Raw genomic sequence first — 26,846 nt, forward strand, 5'->3', positions numbered from 1 at the left:
GGCACAGGAAGTCTGTATGAGTATTCTTAAAAAAAATTTTTTAGTGCTATGCAAATGTATGTTATTTTTCATCATATTACCATCATTATCATCATCACTCTAGATGTTTCCCTGCCCCCCCACCCCCCCTGTGGTTTCAATCTCACTTTTTCATTCACTCTTGGTGTGAGACAAAAAGACTCTTTCTGTACTTTTTCCTTCTATATATTTATCTTGTTTTCACTCATTTTCACCACCGCATTTAATACTTTGAGTTTTGAGGGAGAAATGGTCACTCTTAGGTAAAGATTTAGAGACTTCCTCCTTCCATTTTTCTTCCCAGTTGAAAAGAAAGTACTGATCCATGTATTTTGCTAATATCTTTATACCATAAAGTACTGCATACCTTAACAGCAAAAAAAAAAAAATAATTAAATAAAATAAATTTAAAAAACACATCAAAACTCCTTATTCTAGATATATGTATAGTACCTTTAATTTTCATACTTTTATTATTGGTTCTACTTAATTGGAATTATTTATTTAATTTTATAAAAGTATTAAACTCTGAGAGCATTATCCAAATATATTGATACCAATGGAGGAATATCAATTGAGAGAATAGTTTAATTGATAGAAAATTGAATGCTCAGAAAATTCATGAATGTGCATTACTAAAGCATCTGTACTGTATAACAGATTTAAGCTGTCTTTGCCATCTCAAATGAATCCTTCTGGAATCTTTTGAAGGCTAGGAAAAAATATACAATTCTATGACAATTTCCTAGCCTGTTTAATACTTCCAACAACTTTAACAGTCCCTTCTAGTTCATTTTATTTGTATACTGCAGAAAAACTACTTAAAGAGAGGTTGCAGTATATTTGGCATGATCAATACCCTACTAGTGTTGGTATTTGTCAACCTTTTCTGTAGTTAATGATTTATAGGATGCCAAAAACAGTTATAAAATCTTTAACTCTTAGTTATGTCTCTATTTGCTCTAGGCTAACATCCTCATCTTTATTACTACATATTTTATAATAATAGAGGATGTTTCTCTGGATTTTTCATAATGGTGTTTAAAACAGTGATGGTAACCATGGAATTTATTAAACTTTCATAATACTTAGACTAAATCTGTATGAAGTGATTAAAAACTAATAACAACTTCTTGAGATGGACAAAAATTAGACACCATTCAATCACTATAAGAGGAAGAGTGTGAGTTAGACTTTCTTTGAAAATATGAACTAAAATATAATATCAACTTTAAATGATACCACGTAATAATATGGAAATTCAACTCTCCATTTAAACATGATTGCCTTAGAGCTAATGAGGAGAAAGTTGTAACAAAGAAAAGTCATCAGGTTTTATAGATATCACACAACAATACTATTATGTCAGCACATGAGCTAAGTAACGGGACAGAATTAATAACCTACAAAAGAGCAATGACAGCAAAAAGGTATACATCACTGTATATGATTCAAAATAATCACATAAATAAACATGTAGTCAGTCACATCATCATCAATTAAGTTTATTTTTATACACAGAGGATAATAGAATTGATAACTGATAATTGGTAAAAATAAAGTCATATGTCCCTCAATAAGCAAGGCTTTCTAAAAATCATGTGTTTTATAAATGGTTAATGTGTTTAGTAACTATTAGTATTTTCCAAATTATTTATATAAAAATGAGAAAGACCTGTGTAAAACCATTAGTCAGGCCAATCCTAACCTTTACCTCATTTTAGCCATGATTATAATTATCTTTAAAATCAGAATAAGAGTGATGAGAAAAATCATAGATTTAGAGTTGGAAGGATACATAGAAATCATCTAGTGCAAATTTTTCATCTCATAGATAGGGAAAATGAGGCACAGGTAGTTCAAACGACTTAGCCATAGTCCCAAGGAGAGTAAGTATCTAAAGTAGGATTTAAACGTAGGTCTTTCTGACTCATAGTCCACTAATTGAATGCTATGCTATGCAGTGCTAACTGTGTGGTGGTGGTGATGATGGTGATGATGATTATCATGATGTAATAATAATATTGTTATTTCATATTTAAGTGTTACCTCATGGTTTGCCAAGCATACATTATATGATACATTTATTGATAATCAAAACATCCCTCAGAGATAAGATACTTATTTAATGAAGAAACAGTAATAAAAAGTCTAAAAAGTCCTTGACTTTCTTTTTTAAAAATTTTGTTTGTTTATTTATTGAAAATTCCCCCCTTGCATATAAAAACAAATTGTAACATCAGTTTGGTTTGTTGTTGTTGTTGTTGTTGTTGTTGTTTTAAAGTGAGGCAATTGGGGTTAAGTGACTTGCCCAGGGTCACACAGCTAGTAAGTGTTAAGTGTCTGAGGCTGGATTTGAACTCAGGTGCTCCTGACTCCAGGGCCGGTGCTCTATCCACTGCACCACCTAGCTTCCCCAAATGAGATAACATTTGTTTTTTGGGGAGTTTTTTGTTTCTTTTTGTTTTTTGTGGGGCAATGGGGGTTAAGTGTCTTGCCCAGAGTCACACAGCTAGTAAGTGTCAAGTGTCTGAGGCTGGATTTGAACTGAGGTACTCCTGAATCCAGGGCCAGTGCTTAGTCCAAACATCAGTTTTTGAAACTATGTGTTCACATTCTCATCTGTCCTCCCTATTCCCCCCTTAAGAACTTAAGCAATTCAATGTAAGTTATACATAAATCCTTGACTTTTTATGGCTTATATAAGGTTATGTTGACATTAAAAGTTAGGTTAGTGGGGCAGGTAGGTGATGCAGTGGATAGAGCACCAGCTGTGGAGTCAGAAGGATCTGAGTTCAAATCTGGCCTCAGACACTTGACACTTACAAGCTGTGTGGCCCTAGGCAAGTCACTTAACCCCAATTGCCTCACAAAAAAAATAATGTGAGGTTAGATATGGGAATAAAGGGAAAAGTTGCAGGACAAGGAAGGCAAGAAATTCTTCAGGAGACCTTATTTCCTCTCTCCAAATTCAGAGTGGCCCAGTATAATGGTATGAGCTCTGAAATGGTTGTCAAAAGACCTGGGTTCTAGTTTTTCCTTTTTAACTAACAGTATAATCTTTTAAAAACCATCTTTATTAAAGTCAGTTTCTTTATGTACATATGGACAAATTAGAATTAAATAATCTCAAGTTTTCTGAAGTGTTATTTTATAAAGTACTACAAAGTATTACCCTCCCTCCCTTCTCATTGTAATTTTGTATTGTTAAACAATTTTTCCTATTTCAAAGCCCCAAATGGTAGTTGAAAGACAGTGTGGTAGAGTAGAAAAGAGTACCATGCTTAAAGTCAATTTAACTGTCTCCAGTTCCTAGATATAACACTAGCTTTGTGATTTTGCAGAAGAAATTTCAGGGCTATTTCCCCATCTAAACCTGGATTATAATGTTTACACTATCTATCCTCCAAATTGTGTGACCATTGCCATACTACATAGCTTCTCATACTCTCACTCACCCTTTCTGTAGAATGGATAATAATTTTAGTATAGCCTATCCAAAGGGATTGTTGTAAGGAAAGTAACCAAAAGTGTAAAGGGAAGAGATATACTGTTCTCATTTACTTTTGCCTTCCTCCTTCCCAAAATTCTGTCTAAAAGTTTCAGAGAAGCCCTGATCTTTGCCAGCTTACACCACACTCACCTTACCCAATTTTCTTGAACTCTTGCTGAAGTGATATATGAAACATTATGGTCCTGTGTCCACTGAGGCATCAGCATAAAGGGGACATTCTGTAAGAATGACAGGAAATTTCCCCTCCAAGAATCTCAATTGGAATCAAAACATTTCCTCATTGGACAAATCATTCTATTCTCTAACTCAATAAGATGAACTACCTAGATTATGTTTATTCACAAATTTAGACTAGAGTAGAACCATGACTTTCTTTTTTTTTTCTTTTTCTTTTTTTAATGCTTCAATCTGTATTCAGACAACATTAGTTCTTTCTGTGGAGATGAATCACATTTATCCTAAGTCCTTCAGAGTTATCTTGGATATTGTTGAGAATATCTTGTATTGTTGAGAATAGTGAAGTCATTCACAGGTGATCATCTTACAATATTTCTGTAACTTCGTATACAGTACATTTCACTTTGCATCAGCTCATGTAAGTCTTTCCAGGTTTTTGTGAGAGCATCTTCCATATCATTTCTTATAGCACATTAGTGTTCCATCATAATCTCATCCCATAGTTTTTTCAGCCCTTCCCCAGTTGATGGGTATCTCCTCAATTTTGAATTATTTACACCAGAAAAGTGCATATAGCTCATTTGATTTTTTGGTTTCTATCTTTAATGTGGATACAGACATAGGATTGGTATTACTAGGTCAAAGAGTATGCAGGGTTTTATAGTCCTTTGATCATAGTTCCAAATTGTTCTACAGAATGTTTGAAACAGTTCACAACTCCACCAACTGTGCATTAATGTCTCATTTTCCCTATATCTCCTATGACATTTTGTCATTTTCCTCTTCTGTCCTATTATCCAATCCAATAGCTGTGAGGTAAAACCCTGCATCTTTCTAATCAATAGTGAGTCAGAGCACTTTTTTTCAATGTGTCTATAGACAGCTTCGGTTAGTTCAGCTGAAAACTCTTCATATCTTTTGACCATTTATCAATTGGAGAGTGGTTCTCATGCTAACAAATTTGACTTAGTTCTGTATGTGTTTGAGAAATGAGGCCTTTTTCAGATAAACTTGCTTCATTTTTTTTTCTCCAGTTACTATGGCTAACTGTATTCTGCTCCATTCTATTCCTTCCGCATGACATTTACCCTATTCTCTTTTTCCTTTCACCTTGTCCCTCCTCAAAAGTGTTTTGCTCTCACTGACCCCTCTGCAAATCTGTCCTCCCTTCTATCACTTCACCCCTCCCTTCATCCTTTTCTCCTTCTACTTTTCTGCAAGGGACGATAGATTAATATACCCAATTGAGTGTGTATGTTATTCCATCTTTGAGCCAATTCTGATGAAGGTAAGGTTCACTCATTCACCAGCACCTCCCCCATCTTCCCCTCCACTGTATAGCTTTTTGTTGCTTCCTTTATATGAGATATTTACCCCTACCACCTCTTCCTTTCCCTTTCTCCCAGTGTATTCCTCTCTCACCCCTTAATTTTTTTTAAAGATAGCAACCCTTCATATTGAACTCACACCTGTGCCCTCTGTCTAAATATACTACAGCTATATGCACTAATAATGAGAAAGTTCTTATGAGTTACAAGTATCATCTTCCCATGGAGGAAGGTAAACAGTTTAATCCTTTAACATCCCTTTTGATTTCTTTTTCCTGTTTACCTTTTTATGCTTCTCTACAGTCTTGTATTTGAAAGTCAAATATAATACTCAGTTCAGTTCTTTTCATCACAAATACTTGAAATTCCTCTTTATCACTGAAGTCCCATTTTTCTCCCTGAAACATTATACTCAGTTTTGCTGGGTAGATGATTCTTGTTTGTAATCCCAGGTCCTTTGCCATCCAGAATATCATATTCTAAACCATATGATCCTTTACTGTAGAAGCTGCTAGATCTGGTGCTATCCTGACTGTGGCTCCACAGTACTTAAATTCTTTCTTTTTGGAAGCTTATAATATTTTCTTCTTGACCTGGGAGCTCTGGAATTTGGCTATAATATTCCTAGAAGTTTTGATTTTGGGATATCTTTCAGGAGGTGATTGATGGATTCTTTCAATTTCTTTTTTACTTTCTGTTTCTAGAATATCAGGGCAATTTTCCCTGACAATTTCCTGGAAGATGATGTCTAAGCTCCTTCCTTGATCATGGTTTTCAGGTAATCAAATAATCTTCAAATTATCTCTCCAGGATGTATTTTTCAGATCAGCCATTTTTCCAAGGATATATATATATATATATATATATATATATATATATATATATATATATATATATATATATATATATATATATATATATATATATATATATATATAGATTGCCCTCTATTTTTTATTTATTCATATTTGCTTCATTGTGTCTTGATTTCTCATAAAGTCATTAGCTTCTTTTTTGTTCAATCCTTATGTTTAAGCAATGATTTTCTTCCAAGAGCTTTTGTAACTCCTTTTCCATTTGACCAATTTGGCTTTTTAACCTGTTGACTTTTTTTTCATGACCCTCCTTCATCACTCTCATTTTGCTTTCCATTTTTTCCTCTACCCCTCTTCATCTTCAAAGTCCTTTTTGCCTCTATGACCTGAGACCAATTCATATTTTTCTTGGACACTTTGGATGTAGGAGCCCTGATGTTGCTATCCTCTTCTGAGTGAGCACCGTGATCTTCCTTGTCATTAAAGAAACTTTCTATTGTCCTCACCTTTCTCCGTCTGCTAATCTTGCCTGTCTTTTACTTGACTTTTAACTCTTTAAAGTGGGATACTATGTCCAGGCTTCACTGTCTCAAGCTTCAGAGGGTTCCAGTTGATATGATTTAAGGAGGTGGAGGTTTTTCACTCACCTGGCCTGTTCCCTGTTCTGTAGGTAATCCCAGGCCAACTTGCTAATTAACCAGAGAGCAAAACTTTGTGTGCAGTGATTGTTAGCTCTGCCAATCCTAAGCCCCTCCCCCACCTCAGCCACCTCTACACAATTCTACTTCCTGGTTCCCAGCAGGGGTGAAACACCCAAGTTTCACCTCAGCAATAGCAGAGACTCCTGTAATCTCCCCCCTGCCAAGGCTCACCAGACCTTGAGCTTAGTTCCAGATGACACTGGCACTGAAGTTGATTTAGAGACTCTGGGGGGGGGGGTGTCTCTTTCCCTTTCTTGGCCTACCTGGGACTGGATCTGTGTCAGTGTGACTGTGGGGTTGGGCTCCACTCCTGCCTACGCACAACAGACCACTAATGTCAACCTTCTAAGCCATGTTTGGCTGGAAAGTGATCTCAGCTCATTCTTTTGTGTGTTTTGCTGCTCCAGGAATTGTCCTATGGCATTATTTGTAGGTTTTTTGGAGTGATTGTGTCATGAGTTCTGGCAGCTTATTGCCTTTCCTCCTCCATCTTGTCTTCACCCCAGAAATTCCTTCTCTATTTTCTATCTTCTTCTACCCTATCCCTTTTCAAAAGTGTTTTGCTTCTAAGAGTTATTTTCTTCAGAGAGCTTTTGTACCTCCTTTTCCTTTTGGCCAATTTGGCTTGTCAAGGCATTCTTTTCCTTAGTGGCTTTTTGGTACCTCATTTACCATTTGTCCCAATCTGTTTTTAAGGTGTTATTTTCTTCAGTATGTTTTTGTGTCTCCTTTACCAAGCTGTTTACTTTTTTAATGATTTTATTTATCACTCTCATATCTCTTTCCATTTTTTTCCTTTACCTTCCTTGCTTTATTTTCATAGTCCTTTTTGAGCCCTGCTATGGCCTGAGACCAAATCATATTTTTCTTGAAAGCTTTGGATGTAGGAGATTTGAATGTATTATCATCTTCTGAGGGTGTATTTTGATATTCCTTGTCACCATAGAAACTTTCTAAAGTCAACTTTTTTTTCCTGTTTGCTCATTTTCTCAGCCTATTTATTGTCTTTTTACCTTTTTAAAATTTGGACACAGCTTCCTGATTGGAGGGTGCACTGTCCTAAGCTTTAGGGGTTTTGTGCAGCTGTTTTCAGAGATACTTCTAGGTATTTGTAAGTTTTTAGTTCTTCCAAGGTAGTATTATTTAAGAAGAGGTATGTTTACTACTTTCCTGGCCTGTGTCCTGATCTGCAAGCCACCACAGTCCTACTTCTCTGCTCTAGAACTATGAAGTCAATCCTGCTCCACTGTGGCTTCAAGCCACTATGTGCTAGTGCTACTGCCCCACCTTGGACTGCCACCCAAGACTGATCTGGATCCTTGTATAGGCAAAACAATAGAATCCTGCTTCAGTGCTAGCAAAGAGATGCCTGTAATCTCCCTCTGTCCAATTATTCAACCCCTTTACCATGTCTGTGGACTGAGTTGCAGAAGCAGTTTCTGCTGTTACTAGTCTGCTGGGGCTGTAACTAGGTCAGTGCTGGGGCTGGGGCTGAGTTGGCATGGCCTTTGCTGGCCTGCACTTCACTCTTGCCCCAGTATTGCAGACCTTTCTTGCTCACCTTATAAGTTGTCTTTGGCTGGAAAATTATTTCACATTGTCTTTTTTGTGGGTTCTGCTGCCCCAGGAAGTGTCTTATGGAATTATTTGAAAATTGTATTATTTGGAGATATTTGGAAGGCTTTGGGGATATATATATATATATATATATATATATATATATATATATATATATATATATATATATATACACACACACATATATATATTCTTCTTTATAGAGACATAAATATTTATATGATTTATATATTCTTATATATGTGTGCATCTGCCTACTATCTATCTCTGTTATCTATCTGTTTACTCAGCAAAAATATTTTGATTGTTTTGCGCCCTAATGGTGAAGAGTATGTGGTTGCTTGGGCAGCTAGATGGCAAAGTGGATAAAGCAATTGCCCTAGATTCATGAAGACCTGAGTTCAAATCCAGCTTCAGACACTTGACACTTATTAGCTGTGTGACCCTGGTCAAGTGACTTAACCTTCATTGCCCCACAAAAAAAAAGAAAGAAAGAAAAAAAGAGTATGTGGTTACTGGATTTAGAGTGAAGAAGATTAAAATATTGTATTGTATTAATGTACACTCACACATATACATATAAATATACATAATATTGATAGTTCTTTTTAAACTCTAAAGTTTATACATTTATCATCATCATCATATGATGTACTATTACTTAATGCCAAATTTCAACATGTCTTCTGATTCTTTAAGTAGAACAAATATTCTATACAACAAACAGTCCTTCCCTAAGACATTAAAGCTCAGAACACTTTTCAAATTGATACAGAATCTACTTGATTCCAAAGTTTCTTCAAGTGATATACATTATTAGCCCAACTGTTATGACTCATCTATTTCCTTCCATAAGTTTTCTATAATGTTCTGAAAGCCTTCTAGGCTTTCTCCTGAAATTTTGGAGAGTACAATTGAATAACATGAGCTGTCTACCTAATATGTTTTCTCATGCAAATAATCTGTGATTTTTGCTTTTTGGAGTTTTTTTGCTATCATACAAGTACTTGATATCATTTTTTACTCCTATTCTTCAAAGTTCCTCAGTGGTTATATGCCATGGAATAGTCACACCCATCATGTGTCTTCCCACTAGCTTGTCTAATATGGATTTTTAATTCTTTAATTTTAATTTAATTCTTCATAAGTTTATACTGTTAAATAAAGATAGGCCTTTTATTTCATGAAAAGATTGGGATCAGTAAAGGAGTTTGGCAATTTTGTGAAGGTAAACCAGCTACATCTCTTCTTGTGCAACTTTTCATATGTTTGTCTATCCAAGATAATTATAGTTGTGGCAAAAAATGAAAGCTTTTAACTAAAATTTAAAAGAGTTGGTTAACAATAAATGAAGGATACCAGTTTTTGAAGGACCGCCCTTTGGGGGAGGAGACCATGACAAAGAGCCCTGTGCCTGATGATACCAAGTACTCCACTTCTGTGGTGCGAGCTTAAAAGCAAGGAGAGAACGGAAGTAGTCTCTCTCTCTCTCTCTCTCTCTCTTGTTCTCGCTCTGCACGCACACGCTGACTCAGGTTTGAGGAGTGCTCTGGTGATCAGCCTGGTCCTTGGTAGAAGCACGTGCTTGACGCGGTTCTCATCCTCATAAGTGGCCTTCAGATTTGGTGAGTTTTATAAGGAATATAGACTAAGCTTAGATCTAAGACTATTTATTTGTATTTCTACTTTCCTATTTCTCTAATCAGCATCACCTTGTTTGTAGGCTAATTAATTCCCAAACAATAAAAGCTAAGTAATCCATCTCTAACTAAAGCTCAGAGGCTTCTTTCTCTTACTGGTCTGGGAGATATATAAGGGAAAGGTTAAAGGGGAGTTTAATGCTCTTATATCGAATGTTAAATCTCACATAGTGATAAATTGTAGTAGGGAAACAGATATTTTTATCCATTTAGTCTTTTATCCATGGATTGGAAGGTCAAAGTCCTTTGATAGTTATTATATCTCTTCAAGAAGGATTTGGAACATTCTGGAAATTGATAAAATCAGTACAATTTTATCTACATACAAGACTATCTAGAGAAGTTCATAGTCCACAGAAAATCCCTTGTTAAGTTGAATTATGCATGAAATCTTTTTGCTTACAATGGTAATCACTATTAAGATCTGAAAAGTTAATTGTTAATTTATACAGAGAAAGATATACAGGACAACTCCCATATCAAAAATGAATTTTGTTTTCTGTCCATTAAAATACAATATATTTAATTTTTACAATGTTATTTAGAGACTGAAATTACAGAAAAGGTGCTGAATTGCATTGGCAGAATTCTTCACTCATATTTCCTTTCATCAACATGATCACAGGTCTATTTAAATCCCTAGCCTTTCCCCTCCTCAAAAACAAACAAAACCTAGAGTTACACGATTGATTCTGATATTTTCCAAATATTTGGAAGTTATCCCTATACTCTGTCTTTGAGGTGATGTTCTTTTTATTAGGCTATTAAAAACACTTTTCAAGTGCTATTGTAGATATTTTGGTATATAGAAGATATTTCTTTTACTCATATGATTAATATTGGAATGCTGCAACAAAAGCTATGGGAAAATTATTAACTTTTATCACAAGCTTCCAAATTATTTTGAATACTAAAACAGTCACAACTCCCATACATAGTATATTAATATCTCCTGTCTACCTGTAATCTCTGCAAATGTGTTTATATATTCTTTTTTTTAAAGTCAAATTGATAGGTGACAATGGTATCCCAATATCACTTTTAGATTACAGATTTTCATTTTATTTTATTTTCCTATGTAAACTTATTCATTGTAGGGTCTGAATTAATATGTGGAGAGTTAATTGGGTGGCTCACCATAATATTGGGGTTCAGAAAATAATGAGAGACCTCTAGGTCCACAACTTCCTTCCTTCTGAACTGCCTTTTTAGTTATCTCTCCCAGGCCAATAAAAAAGGAGCATAACAGCCTCTTTTCCACAATCAAATCAGGATTTATTAATGGAATAAAATACACAGCAAAGGTGAAATTAATCAAAGTCAAAGACAAGGGAATAGGGAAAGAGAAAAATGTATAATTGACCTGTCTCTAACAATAACCTATACAATCCCCAAATTCCCTTCTAGCTCAGCTAATTCATAGGGCTGGATTTAACTCACCACCAGGGGGTCCATAGTTTCTAAAGGAGTCAGCAGCCAGTCTCTAGTCAGCTCCAAAGCCAGAGGGAGAGAAAGTGTGTGAGTGTATGAGAGAGTGTCTGTGAGAGTGTCTCTGTGAGAGAGTGTCTTACTTCCTTTTGGGGTGCTCTTTTCTACCTTTTTCTCCTCCCCCAAAGGGGAGGTCTTTCAAGTAATGTGGCTGAGATTGCTTCCCTGTTGATGAGGCAGTCCACAGCCTCTGGGGACATTTCTTCTAAGGGTTGGCTAAATTTAGACTATGGTCTGACAGGGTGGGCCAGGTATGGCTCAAGATCTAATCAACTTAAGTGGGTAATTAGTGGTTTCTCATTCACACCCAATTCAAACACTACTACATCAATCAAGTTGGACCCCTGGGCAGCTACCAAATTCTATTATTTTACCACATCCTTTATCTGATTTTTCTCCCTTATGTTGATGAAAGTGTATCATTTTAGACATGTTTTTGCTAATTTTTATAGCTATATCCCCAGTGATTTGATATATAGTTTCAAAGTTGTGATTTTTTTTAGATGAAATTACATTTTGTTTTAATGATTAATCCTTAGACCCACACATTCTTTAGAATTTTACCACTTAGTTTCTACACGAGCTTAAATCTTTATTCAAATATTAGTGATTGTAATTTTATTTCATTAAGTTCATGATAGAGTTTGTATTGGATTCATTTATGAGTTTTTATGTTTCAAAGTATTTTTAAGGTGTCATGAAAACTAAGCTTATATGCATGTTTCTTTAAATTTTCATTCAATAATAACACAGAATGGGGCAGCTAGATGGCACAGTGGATAGAGCACCGGCCCTGGAGTCAGGAGTACCTGAGTTCAAATCCGGCCTCAGACACTTAATACTTACTAGCTGTGTGACCCTAGGCAAGTCACTTAACCCCAATTGCCTCACTAAAAACAAACAAACAAACAAACAAACAAAAAAAATAATAACACAGAATACAAGAATACTCTCTTTCCTTAACTACACCTGTTGGCTTTCTTGGCTTCCTTCAAAACTTACCTTTAATCATGCCTTTTCTACTACAGCTCTTTTGATGCCTCTTTTCCCCCCCTAAGGCCTTCTGTCTGATATTAAATCCATCTAATACACACACACGCACACACACACACATTATATAATGTATATATAACTAATATGTATATATATATATATATATATATATATATATATATATATATATATATATATCTTGCAAGCAGGCTGTTATTTATATCCATTTCTCTTTTAAAATGTGAGATCCTTGAAAGGAGAGACAATCATTTCACCCTCTTTGTGTGACCACAATTTTGTTAACAGTTTGGCACATAGTGTTTAATAAATACTTGTTGAATGACTGAAAGACTACTCTGTAAAAACTTTCACATCCTTAACATTTTTTTTTGTTTGATTTTTCTAAAGATAAAAAGGGGACATTGAAATCCTGGACTGCTATAATTCAAGTGTTTATTTCCTTTTTAAGTACATTAAATTCCCTCTAAGTATTTAGATGTTATGCAATTTGGAGTATGTGTATTAAGTATTAATATTAATTAATTTTGCCTTTAATCATAATGTAATTTTCTTCCTTAACTATTACTTTTTTCTATTTTTACTGTTTCTTTTTCTAAGATCATGATTGCTACTTCGTAAATTACTGTATTAACATGAATTTAATACATTATAAATCAACTACTCAGTTTAACTTTGTAAACCTTAACTTTATCTAATATCCCTTTCTTTTTTTACTATCCCTTATTTATATAAGAAAAAAGTAATCTGATCAACCTGATTAATATATAAATTGCTGTGAAGCCATCTCTCTGCCCCTCCTCACTTTACCTACTACAGACCGTGATCATTAATTCTTACATTTGTGTCTTCTTTTAATTCCACTTCATAATCAGTCCCTGGATTTGAAGTTTATTTTTATTAAGATAAATCGCTCCTGCCTTTACCCTCACTTTTAAATTATTCTGTATTTCTTTCACTGTGCCCAATCCGATTTCCCATTGAATTTAATATATCTTTAACAACTTGTGAATATGAATGTTTAAGCTTCTTTTGCTTGAGAAGACTGAAGGTTTTGACATATAATTTTTCTCCTCTCATCATCCATGTTTGTGGATTCTTTTTAAAAACACTAATTATAAAACATGCTAAAGTCCTGCTATCTATATTCTGTATTTCATCCCTGGTATACTCATTTTTCCATATCTTTTTTTTTTTTTTTTTTTTTTGCTGGGCAATGAGGGCTAAGTGACTTGCCCAGGGTCACACAGCTAGTAAGTGTCAAGTGTCTGAGGCCAGATTTGAACTCAGGTTCTCCTGAATCCAGATTCAGTGCTTTATCTCCTGTACCATCTTGCTGGCCCCTGTCCTTTTCTTATATAAGAAAGAATAAAACCAATTTCACAGCCTAACTTTATTTTTTCTTTACTCCCTCTGTGACCCTTAAAAATAGTGAATTTCTGAAGGGATACCTCCCTATCCTCTTCCATAAAAATAGAAACATTTCTTCATTTATCTCCATACAATTGCTTGACTTTTATATTTTGAGATTTTACCTAACTCTTCTTATTTTTTCCATACATAATGCTTGATAGTACTTGATTGTATAAGGAATCATTTTTTCCCTTTAAGATTATACAAAATTTTGCTGAATAAGCTATGGTTGTAATCTTTTTCACTTTGTCTATTAGAATAATATATTCTGGGATTTCCTCTTTATTTATTTCTCTAGCATAGTCTTGAGAAATCATGACAGAGATTTCCTGATATGTGAACTTATTCTTTGTAATTTCAAATAACACACATATGTATTTATGGTGTATGTTTGTATGAGTGTGTTAGTCAATTGTTTCAGTTATGTCTGAATCTTTTTTGCTCCTCTTGGGGTTTTCTTGACAAGACCCTGGAGTTTGTTTCTTCATTTCCTTTTGTAGTTATTTACAGATGAGGAAAATTAGGCAAACTTGGTTGAGTGACTTTCCTAAAGTTATACAGCTATTAAGTGTCTGAGGCTGGATTTGAATTCAGGTTTTCCTGATTCAATATCCATGCCTCCTATGGGAAAGACAGAGAGAGAGATAAAGAAGAGAGAGAGACAGAGAGACAGAAACAGAGAGACAGAGACAGAGAGACGTGAGAGAGACAGAGACAAAGAGAGTGCAAGAGACAGACAGACAGAGAGACAGAGAGTAGCAGAGAAGATAGAGGACAGAGTCAGAGAGATACATGCGTAATTTTTAATACATTTTTGCATAATGTTTTTGTCCTTTTTTTGGATGGTCCTGGATATTACATCTAAAATTCTGAGATTTTAAAAAAAATAATCAATTTTTATGTTTATTACTATAAAAGTCAATAAGCCCAAGCATACAGAAAGGTAAGCAAAACAAGAGCCAAAAATAATTACTTATGAAATAATCAAATTTTGTTTTGTACAGTACTTTTTTCTGCTATGTAAAGCTTATTTGAGTTGGATAATTCAAATTTAACATTCTAATTTGAATACTATTACACTTCTCTATGCTTCCCCCCTCCACCCCTGCCCTGGCCCAGACTTTCCCCTGTCTGTTTACAGTTTATTTTTAATCATGCACTGTTCTTACTTCCATTGTTTTATATTTAATGTTAATCCTCCATTTACCTATTCCTTCTTCCAAGGAAGGAAAGAAAATCACCTTTATTCAAAATAAATCTATGCTTTCTTTATGTTTAAAAATCTAGGTCTCATTCGTCACTTTCCTTCAAACTCTCTTTTCCAGGAGAAGAAAATGCTTTATTTTCAGTCTTCTGGAATATGATTGATTATTGCAGTGATCATGGTTACCTTATCTGGATTTTTTCAATTTCTAGTTTCTTTTGTAAGATGATTGGTAAATTCTTACATTTTAAATTTAGTCTCTGACTGTAATATATCTGAATAATTTTCTTTTATAATTTATTGAAATATAATATCCAGGTTTTTCTTTGCTATGTTTTCTTTTTTTTTTTCAGAAGACAAGGGGAAAGGAATAAGGATTTATTAAGTATTCATGTGCCAGGCACATAATTTTATTTATTTATATAAAATATTTAATTTCATTCTCACAATGAAGCAGTGATGTTGTTACTATTATCATCCCTTTTTTACAATTGAGGAAACTGAGGAAAAGAGAAATTGTGAATTAACCTGTCACACAGTATCTGAGATAATTTAATTTCCAATTCTTCTGACTCCTGGTTTACAATTCTATGCAGTATATCACTTAGCTGCAATTAGACATGGTGATTCTCAAATTACTGGATTCATGAGGACCTGAGTTCAAATCCCAGGTCAGACACTTGACACTTACTAGTTGTGGGACCCTGGGCGAGTCACTTAACCCCAATTGCCTCACAAAAACAAACAAATATATCACTTAGCTGCTATTAGACATGGTGATTCTTAAATTATCTCTTCTCATCACACTAAGTAATTTATTTTCAATGTTATATATTATATAATTTTAAATTTTAATTTTTATTTGCTTTGTTCTAGAATATTTCCTGTCTAATGGAAACATTGATCTCTCTTTTCTTCATTCTAATTTTTGAATGAGTTCAACTATTCTGCAAGGTTTTCCATATTCCAATCTGAATCATTTCTTCTCTGTCCAATTTTTTTTCCCTTAAGAGCTAAAGCTCCAAGCAGCTAGGTGGTGCAGTGGATAAAGCACCGGCCATGAATTCAGGACATGAGTTCAAATTTGAACTCAGACACTTCTGGAAACTTACTTGTGTGAGTCTCGGCAACTTATTTAACCTTCATTGCTACAAAAAAAAAATGACTACCGTTTTTATCATGTGCTTCATTTCATCCAACCACTCCTAGAGTCCATTTCTTATGGCAAAGTAATTTGTTTCTCTGAAGTTTTTCACATATAACCCCTCACCCTCCAACTTGGAGTCTACTAAACCATATATTTCTTGATTGCATTCTGAATTTTTTTTTCATTTACTTTGGATTTAACCTCAGTTCCTTCACTGGGACTTGGTATCATAGTCTGGCTTCATGCCTTCTTGCATTCCTGGAATGAGCATGTGGAAAGTTTTTAGTTTTGTCCCTTGTTATAGTCTAGGTGCACTTATTACAGTTTTATACAGAGTTGCTGGAACTAGACTCCACAGTCTCCTTCAGTCTCTGATTTCTTCCTCTGATTTTATGGATTAATTCAACGTTTTGATGATTATTGATCTATTGTTTAATTTGAAGTCTGGAAATACTAAGAACATGTATTCCAATACTTTTGTTTCATTATTTTGATTGAAATTATTGAATGAATAGGTGGACTAAAGCATAATTTTTCTTAATTGCTTATTATGTACAAGGAACTTGGAAATTGTCTTAAGCTCTGAGGGTGAAAAGATATTAAAATGACATCCCCTTATCTAGAGAAGTTTACGTTTGAAATAAGAGAACAGGATTTATAGAGAGGAGAAATAACTTGGGAAGGGAGTCATACTCCCTAGATAAAAAGTGAAATAGCATTACTGACTAAATGGGACATTACTGAAATAAGGCCTGGTGTCTAATAGTAATCAGAAAAGAGATTGGGCTAATAATCAAGCACCAGTTAAGTGACCTAAAGGTAGGGCTCCAAAAATGAGTTTATTAGATTGTCCAGTGCCTGGGGCTTGAAAAACATTTACTCATGTTATGAAGATCTCTTGGTATAGTGAAAAATAAGTCCAGTTTGAGAAGAGCAGGTCATTGAAAGAAGAAGGTGGTAAGAAGGTCTCATTGCAAGAACTAAACATGAAAATCAATGTGATTTATGAATTTTTGGTTTTTACTTTCAATTTTTTTCTAGGTTTCTAATTAATTTACTTAACAAACTTTCCCTAAGGTGGGGTAATCTTCAGAATGCTCTAACATAAACACAAATTATGATTTTTTTTTTTGGTGAGGCAGTAGGGGTTAAGTGATTTGCCCAGGATCACACAGCTAGTAAATGTCAAGTGTCTAAGGCTGGATTTGAACTCGAGTCCTCCTGACTCCAGGGCAGGTGCTCTATCCACTTCACCACCTAGCTGCCCCAAAATTACTAATTAATAATCTAACAATTAATTCTATTTTATTGTATTTCAAATACAAAATTCAAAATGGGATCTTTATAAGCTACAAATATTTGTCACTGAAATTAAATTAATTAAATAATTTATATATGCAAGAGAATTTTCACTCATTAAATATGCATGGTGCCAGGTAGGTGGTGCAGTAGATAAAACACTGGCCCTGGATTCAGGAGTACCTGAGTTCAAATCTGACCTCAGACACTTGACACTTACTAGCTGTGTGATCCTGGGCAAGTAATTTAACCCTCATTGCCCTGCCCCTGCCCCTACACACACACACACACACACACACACACACACACACACACACACACATATATGTGTATGTGCATGGAATTGAGTAAAAAATGTATATGTGAACAAATGATTGCTTAGGGCAAGAGTTATCTCAAATAAGTGCAGCTAGGTGGCACAGTGGGTAGAGCACTGGACTGGGAATCAGGAAGACTCATCTTCCTGTGTTCAAATGTGGTCTCAAAAATTTAGTAGCTATGTGGCCCTGGGCAAGTCACTAAACCTTGTTTGTGTCAGTTCCTCCTTTGTAAAATGAGCTAGAGAAATGGTAAATCTCATAGTAAAATTATAATTAAACTAGAATTATTCTGAGAATGAATTGTCCCTTCAGAGTTATGAAGGTATAATTTTGCAACTTTTTTTAGATTTACAGCTAAAAATTTAACCAAAAAGTATGTATATAGCTTCCATGGAAAATTTTCCCATTTTAAGTCATTCCTCCACAGCAGGAGAACTACTTAAAATGAATTTTCTCAGTAATGAAATGTGGAGTTATTTTAAATCAATTTCTTTTTTAACCTTAACCTTTTCCATATTCTGTAAATAAATAGACACTAATCATGTAAAGTGGCACGAAGTGGAGATGATGTAATAGAGTACAAGAAATCAATTAAAAGGGGAAAAAAAGAAGTTTTTATCAAAGTTTAAAAGTAAAACTTTTCTGCCAATGCTTTTCTTTTGTTCAGAAAGAATAATTCATTTTAAAATCTCTACTCCACATATTAATATACATTTAAAGGAGTTAATGGCCTTGTTGTTCTTAGCTCCCCAAAATGAGATTAACCATTTGGCCTTGATTTGTACTGTTTGACAAGGTCTATCCTTTTGAAATTATTTTAAAACAAAATAATTGTTTCCAACTGTTTAAGAAAGGTGGTTATTTTTCAACATTTCAGTCATGTTTGACTATTTGTGACCACATTTAGGATTCTCTCAGCAAAGATACCAAAGTGATTTACCATGTCCTTCTCTAGCTCGTTTTACAGAGAAAGAACCAAGACAAACAAGGTTAAGTGACTTGCCCAGAGATACATACTTAGTAAATGTTTGAGACCACATTAGAATACAGGAAGATGAGTCTTCCTGATTCCCAGTCTAGTGCTCTATCCACTGTACCACCTAGCTGCCTTATTTTCGAGATAACCTCTCCCCTAAATAATATGTTCACACATAAACATTTTTTACTCAATTCCATACATATTTAATGAGGGAAAATTATTTTGCATATACAAATTATTTAATTAATTTCAAGTTTATTTCATTAGTGTTACCTTTAGAACTTTTTGGGTGGGGAGAAGGGCAGAAAATTTTCAAATAAATTATAGATATTGTTTTTGCAAGTTAAATTGGAATAATTTAGAGGAGGAGGAAGAAGAGGAGGAAGAGGAGGGGGAGGAGGAGGAGGAGGAGGGGGAGGAGGAGGAGGAGGAGGAGGAAGAGGAGGAGGAGAGTCTGTGAGTATGTGGATGCAGAGACTCATCTTTGATTCAATGATTATTCCAACTTTGATCCAAAGTAGAAAGGAAAGGACACACACATATACTCAAATATTTTGGCAATGGTCATAGTTGTGCAAGCATTTGTCTAAAGAAAGAAGTTATTATAGCATGCATATAGCTCATTAACTATCTTTGCTACAAAATCAAACTTTATAAAAACTGGTTGTGAGAGGCAGACCCAAGATGGATCTTTTAGCCAAGAGATAGTAAGGGTTTATTTAGGCAAATAAAAATTATAGGGAACACTTTACTGATACAGGGTACAATTTAAACTGATTGTTGAATCTATTACCCTTGCTTTTCAGAAAGGTATGATGGTTAGTTTTTCCTTCATACTCAGAGTACCAAAAAGACATCACCATATGAAGGTCAATGTGCATTTTTTCCCAACTGTGGCACATCAAACCAATATAAGACCAAAAGCCTCTACCACAGATTGGACACAAATAGTCCATAAAACCATATGGGAAGGAATCACATGAACTGAATACACAGTCAGGCCTGGAGTCAGAAAAACCTGAGTTTGAATTCAGCCTCAGATACTTCATAGATGTATTACTCAGAACAAGTTTGCCTCAGTTTCTTTCTCTTTAAAATGAAATGGAAAAGGAAACAGCAAATCACTCAAATAACTTTGCTAAGAAATGGGGTCACAAATTATTGGAAATAACTGAAATGGCTGAACAACAATAACTTGGGTAGATATGTACACATATTGGGGGCAGCTAGGTGGAACAGTGGCTAAAGCACTGGTCCTGGATTAAGGAAGACCTGAGTTCAAATCTGGCCTCAGACACTTGACACTTACTAGCTGTCAGGCAAGTCACTTAACCCTCATCGCCTTACCAAAAAATAAAAAAGGGGGGAGGATTCCAGCAAAAAATCTCTAAGAGTATGAGTTACCCTAACCACATGTGATATGTGTACATCTTCATTCTTTGCCTCTTTCTCATCTGTCTCTATCTATCTATCATCTATCTCTCCCTTTCTCTTTCTGATTACAAAATGTCTATATATTTACAACAAACAATTATACATGGTACAAGCATTATGATTTATTTTTCTATAAAATACAAGTTTTTGGACCTGAATAATTTATTTCATTGAAAGGAAAACCTTTCAGAAATGTATGATGTCTCTTTGCATCACAAGCACCGAGTACAATGCTTTGTGTAGAGCAGACATGATAAATGTTCGTTTAATTGAATCAGAAAATTCAATACATATTTTCCCCATTAGCTAAATAGTTAAAGTATTAACCAAAATATAATGCTATCAGCTTATAGTTTCCCTAATACATTCCTTTAATGCAGACAGCTATTTGAATTGCATTAAAACCACAGGATTGGAGTTGTCATGAATTGCATTTTATCAGCACAAATGAGGGGGATTTTTTTTTTTTTTGCCATATAAATTAGAGCGATTATTTCAACTCAAGCTGTGATAGTTCTAGGGAGAATGATTGCACATATATTATTCAAAAATGAAAAAAAATCACAGTAGGACTCTGCAATGCAGTGCTCACTTTTTTTTTGTTTGTTTGTTTGCTTTTAATCCATCCACTTAGTACAAATTTATTGCCCTATGCCTCCCATACATTGCTGACTTTGGAAAGTTTGCATTTTTCATGTTACAAAATTTATGATAATTTTTGTTCAATTATTTGATCTGTAACTTTGAAAAATAAAACCAGGTGAACTGCACACAATTGTGAAGGAAGGTAAGCTTTTTTGAATATATAAAAAAATAATAATTACAAAAATAATAGCTAACATTCATATTATGTTTCAAAGTTTGCAAAACACTTTGGATATGTTATCTTATTTAATCCTCAAGACAGTTGCCTCCAAGGTAGATCTTAAAGTAAACTTAATCCTCGTAAATTGGAAATAATCACAAAAGATGTACAGAATTTGAAGATTAGATTGAATTATTGTTTGCTCCTTTTTAAAACTATTTGCTCTTAGTTAAATTACTTAATATGAGATTTCCTTGATTTCCTTATCTCAAAAATAGGAAATAATGAAGTACATGTAAAAAAAAAATCTCAGAATTTCTTTGAGGAACAAATGAATTAATGGATTCAAAAAAACTCTATGGTGGAGCCAAGATGGCAGAGGAGAGGCTGTGACTCCCTCAAACTCCCAATAAACCCACCCACTCACTACCAAATAATGCCATAAAACAAAAAAACAAACAACAACAAACAAACCCATAGCAGCCTAAGGCACATAAGAACACAGTGAGAGTATTTTCCAGGCAAAGACAGCAATTGGGATCACCTGCTGATTGGACTGAGAGAGGAGCTCAATGTGTGGTCTGAAGCCAGCCAGGAACAGACCACACCTCCATCACCACAGATTCTTCAGTGCCAGTGGCTTCTTCTGTGCCTCGGCTCATGAAGCCGTGAGGGGGGTTCATGGTTGGCCAGGGTTAAGTGGTTACAATCTCTGATGGAGTTGGGGCAAAGTGCCATGCTTCTGAAAGAGTGGACCAAATCTAGTACTGGTGGCCCAGTGGGGGAAGGGCACAGACATGCTAAGCTTCTGACCATAAAGAATCAGATTTCAATCAGACATCTGCTTTTAGTTGAGATGAGTAAGGAAAGAAAACAGTGGACAATAGACAGCTTCTTTGGGGGAGGGGTAGACCAGAATACACCCTCAGAAGAAGATAATAACAAAGTCAAAGTTCCAACATCCAAAGCTTCCAAGAAAAATATGAATTGGTCTCAGGCCACGGAAGTGCTCAAAAGAGACTTTGAAGAGAAAGTGGGAGAGGTAAAAGGAAGATTTAGAGAGATGGAGGAAAGAATGGAAAGAGAAATGAAAACAATGCAAGAGAGTCATAAGAAAAAAGTCAACAGCTTGAAAAGCCAAATGTGAAAGTAGATACAAAAGCTCTCTGAAGAAAAGAATTACCTAAGAATTGAGATTGAACAAATGGAATCTAGTGATTTTATGAGAAACCAAGACACAGTAAAGCAAATCTAATTGAATAAGAAAAGGGAAGGCAATATGAAATATCTCCTTGGAAGAAAAGATGACCTGCAAAATAGACCCAGGAGAGATCATTTGAAAATCATTGGACTACCTGAAAACCAGAAACAGCATAATAGTTTAGACATTATCTTCCAAGTAATTATCAGGGAAAATTGCCCTGATATTCTAGAAGCAGAAGGTAAAATAGAAATTGAAAGAATTCACCAATCACCTCCTGAAAGAGATTCCAAAAGGAAAACTTCCAGGAATATTATAGCCAAATTCCAGAGCTCACAGGTCAAGGAGAAAATATTGCAAGCAGATAGAAAAAAGGAATTCAAATATTGTGGAGCTACAACTAGGATAACACAAGATCTAGAAGCATCTACATTAAAGGACAAGAGGGCATGGAATATAATATTCCAGATGGCAAAGGAACTGGGACTACAGACAAAAATCACCTACCCAGCAAAACTGAGTATAATCTTTCAAGGTCAAAATGAGACTTCAATGAAAAAGAGGACTTTCACCCATTTGAGATGAAAAGACCTGAACTGAATAGAAAATTTGACATTCAAATACAAGACCCTAGAGAAACATAAAAAGGTAAACAGAAAAAGGAAATCAGGAGGGTTATTAAAAGATTAAACTGTTTACATTTCTACATGGGAAGACACTTCTAACTCATAAAACCTTTCTCAGTATTAGGGCAGGGAAAGGAATATACTTAGACAGAGGTCAAAGGTGTTAATTGAATATGAAGGGATTATATATGCAAAGGATTTATTTTTTGCTTCTCCTTGTTTTTTGTGGGGTAGGCAGAGTGGGGTGGCTTATGTCTGGGGCCAGATTTGTGCCTGGGGCCTCCTGGCTCTAGGGCTGGTGCTTTGTCCACTGGGTCACCTAGCTGAACCATAAGGACATCTTCAAAATAAAGATAAGGGGTTAAGAGGAATGCACTAGAAGAAAGGGAAGGGGAGAGGTGGATTGGGGAAAAGTAGCTCACATAAAAGAAACAAGTAACAGCTTATGGAGTAGAAGGGAAGATGGGGAAGGATGGGGGGGGGAGTGAATAAACCTCATTTTCATCAGAATTGGCTCAGAGAAGGAATATTATGCACACTCAAGTGGGTATAGTTACATATTTTGCCCTGAGGGAAAGTGGGAGGGAAAGGGGATGGATGGGGGAGAGAGGAAAAGGAAGGAAGGGCAGATTGGGGGATGGAGCATTAAAAGGAAAACACTTTTGAGGAGGGATAAGGTGAAGGAAAATAGAAAATAAATTAAATATCAAGGGCAGGGAATAAGATGGAGGGTATTACAGTTAGCAATAGTAACTGAAAAAAATGATGAACAGGATGATATCAGAAGGATAAATGAAAAATGCGAACCATCAACAGAGGAAGAACTGATGTTATCTGAATACAGATTGAAGTATAATTTTATTTGTTAGCTCCTCTTTCTAAATGTATTTTCTCTTTTCTTTCACAACCTGACTAATGAAAATATGTTTTGCATAAGTGCACATTTATGACATATTAACTTGCTGAATTTCATAGGGAGGAATGAGGAGGGAGGGAAGAAAATTTAGAACACAAAATTTTTAAAAAATCAGTGTGAAATGTAATGATGAGCAGAAGGATTCAGAGAAACCTGGAAGGACTTACATGAATGGATGCTGACTGAGAGGAGCAGAACTAGAACATTGTACACAGTAACAGAAAACATAGTGTGATGAAAAATGGTGATAGACTTAGCCCTTTTTATCAACACAATGGTCCAAAACAATTTCAAAGAACTTCATAATAGAAAATGTTCTCAATATCCAGAAAAAATAACTGATTTATGAATGCATATTGAACCATACTTTTGGTCTGTTTATTTTTTCCTTCTTTGTGGAGTTTTTTTCCTTGGGCTCTGACGCTTCTTTCACAATATGACCAATGCACAAATATTTTTAATGTGATTGCACATATATAACCTTTATTAGATTGATATCTGTCTTAAGGAGCATGGAGGGAAGGGAGGGTAGGAGAAAAATTTGGAACTGAAAATCCTATGAAAATGAATGTTGAAACTAGCCTTATATGTCACTGAAAAAATAATAATAAAAAGAAGACTCTACAATGTAAAGCTACTAGACAAATGCTATTTATTTTTACTTTAAAATTTATAGGATCAAAAACCATTTAGAACTGAAAGGGACTATATTGGATCTGGTTTAATTCATTATATAGATGAGGAAACTATGGCCCAGGAAAGGTGGTTGGCTTGGACTAGACCACATATTCATTAATGACAGAACCCAATTTTCTAGACTTTTGTGTATTATTTAATTTAAAATGAATAAACAATTGTTATATTTTTCATTCTTATACTAAGCAATATTTTTTTCTGGAGGTTGAAAACTACAGCATACATAAGAGTTTTAAAAAAGCAATTAATATTTCACAATATGAAAATAAACTTAAAATTAACTTCCTTGAGAGAGCTAATTTAAAATTATATCTACCTTTATATTTCACTTGTAGCTGTAAGTCAACTAGATCAATGAACTTCAAAGAGACAGGTCGCCCGGGGCTTTCTTTATAATTTTTCCACTTATTTCTATGAAACAAGAGAATGTTGTATACAGTAACAACAACATGGTTTTCAGAACAACTTTCAGTGACTAAGTCATTTTCACTATTATAACTATGAAATTAGATACAAAGGCCATATGAAGAGAAACACTATCCACATCCAGAGAAAGAACTGATAAACAGAAGCATGTATAGAATGGTATGTGTGTATGTACACACACATATAAATATATACACACATATATATTTGTATCCAATGGTAATAATCTCCAGAGCTAGGGAGAAAGAAAGAAAAAAGGGAGAAAAAAGAAAGTTACAATATTATAGCATGATTGACACAGAAAATACTTAGGTACTTGAGGTGGAGAGAGAGAGAGTTTATTATCCCCGGACCCAAAGCAGGGTTTCTAGCCTCTAACAATGGGTACCAAGTATTATAGTCCACCTGGTTATATACAAAAAGAATAGGTGTGGCAAGTTAATCAAACAAAGATGAGGTCAATTATTCACCAAACAAAGGATGCATAGTTGTGCCTAGTGCTTAGGGGAGGCCTATTGTTGCAGCTGAGGTACCTCAAGGCCAGAGCTTATCTGAGACAGACAAGGTCAGAAGGCAGAGATTACAGGCCTGCAGCTGTAGGTGGAACACAGCAAGGCCAGACTCTGTTTGAGACAGACAAGGTCAGAGGCTATGTGTGATTTTCAACATGAACATGATAACATTATTTTATATTTAAAAAGAATAGAAAGTTGTATGTAATAGATGTGCTGTTTCATGTAAAATGATGTTTTTTTTCTATTTGACAGTTATAGAAATGCTTGTTTTATTTCTTAAGTTCAGAATAAATAGAATTAATTTTTTAAAAGATTAATGGTCATTAAAATATAAAGTTATGTAATAGTTGGGGAATTTGGCAAATGCTTTCATATTAATTCATTATAAAGTTATTTAATGTATACTCAGAAACTGGGAAAGGCAAAAATGGAATAAGAACAGTGGATAACAGATCAACAGCACAAGAATTATTATGCTATCCACAACATACTGAAAAATCTCGAGAAAGGTCTCTGGTTTGGTGTAGCTCATCAAAGGAGTAGTTAACAAAAATATGTACAAGAGGCATGGGTGAATAAACACAGTTGGGTTGTAATTTGCATGTTTGGGAAGAGTATCCAAATCTATGACAGTGCAAATTTATTAACGTATTGAACAAATATCTACTGAACAAAAAATTTACTTACTTTATGATAACACTCTGCTAAATACTAGGAGAGAAAGAGAGACAGAGACAGAGACACAGACTCACAGAGACAGAGAGAGACAGAAACAGAGACAGAAAGATAGAGAAAAAGCTATTCATGGGATTTGGTTGGCCTATAGATGAATCAAATTTTATGTTTATCCTTCCCCCAATAGTTTTATCCAAATATAACATTTGCCGGCCACTACCCCTAGTTTTTGTACTTACTTAGATTATGTCTAATCTTAGAGAAAAATGTCAGAATTACCTTTGGCTCATAAATATCTCTACTAAGAGTAATTTCTGGGAAATTATATATTATATATCTTGTTTTTTATCTCATATCTAGAAGAGAATAAGTCCCATTTAAATCCCAAATATAACAATGCATATCATTACTGAATTATCAAAAGCCCACATAAAATACATTGAAAAATTAGAGACTCATTTTGGTACATATACAGTCTATGTATAGTCCCCTTTTTAGTAAATCCTATCTTGTACAAAAGATTACTCAGTCCCCCAGAATCATAGCCTTACCTTGTGGTATGAGTTCCTTCAGGAGGAAAATAAACTTGGGATTCCTAGCATTTGACATCCTAATCAATTACAATCAACCTCCTGAGACCTAAATGGATGAGATAATGATGATGATGATAAGATTATAATAATAATAGAATCATAGCCATAGTAGTGATAATAATATTTATATTTCACTTAATGTTTTACAAAGGAATTTACAAATGCTACTTGTTTTATCCACTCAAAACAACTTTGAGAGGTAGGTGCTAGTTAATACCCCCATATTACAGGTGAGGAAATGAAGTCAAAATGTAAGTGATTCTCTAA

The sequence above is a fragment of the Dromiciops gliroides genome, chromosome 1 (genome assembly GCF_019393635.1).
Source record: "Dromiciops gliroides isolate mDroGli1 chromosome 1, mDroGli1.pri, whole genome shotgun sequence".
Lineage (NCBI taxonomy): Eukaryota > Metazoa > Chordata > Mammalia > Microbiotheria > Microbiotheriidae > Dromiciops > Dromiciops gliroides.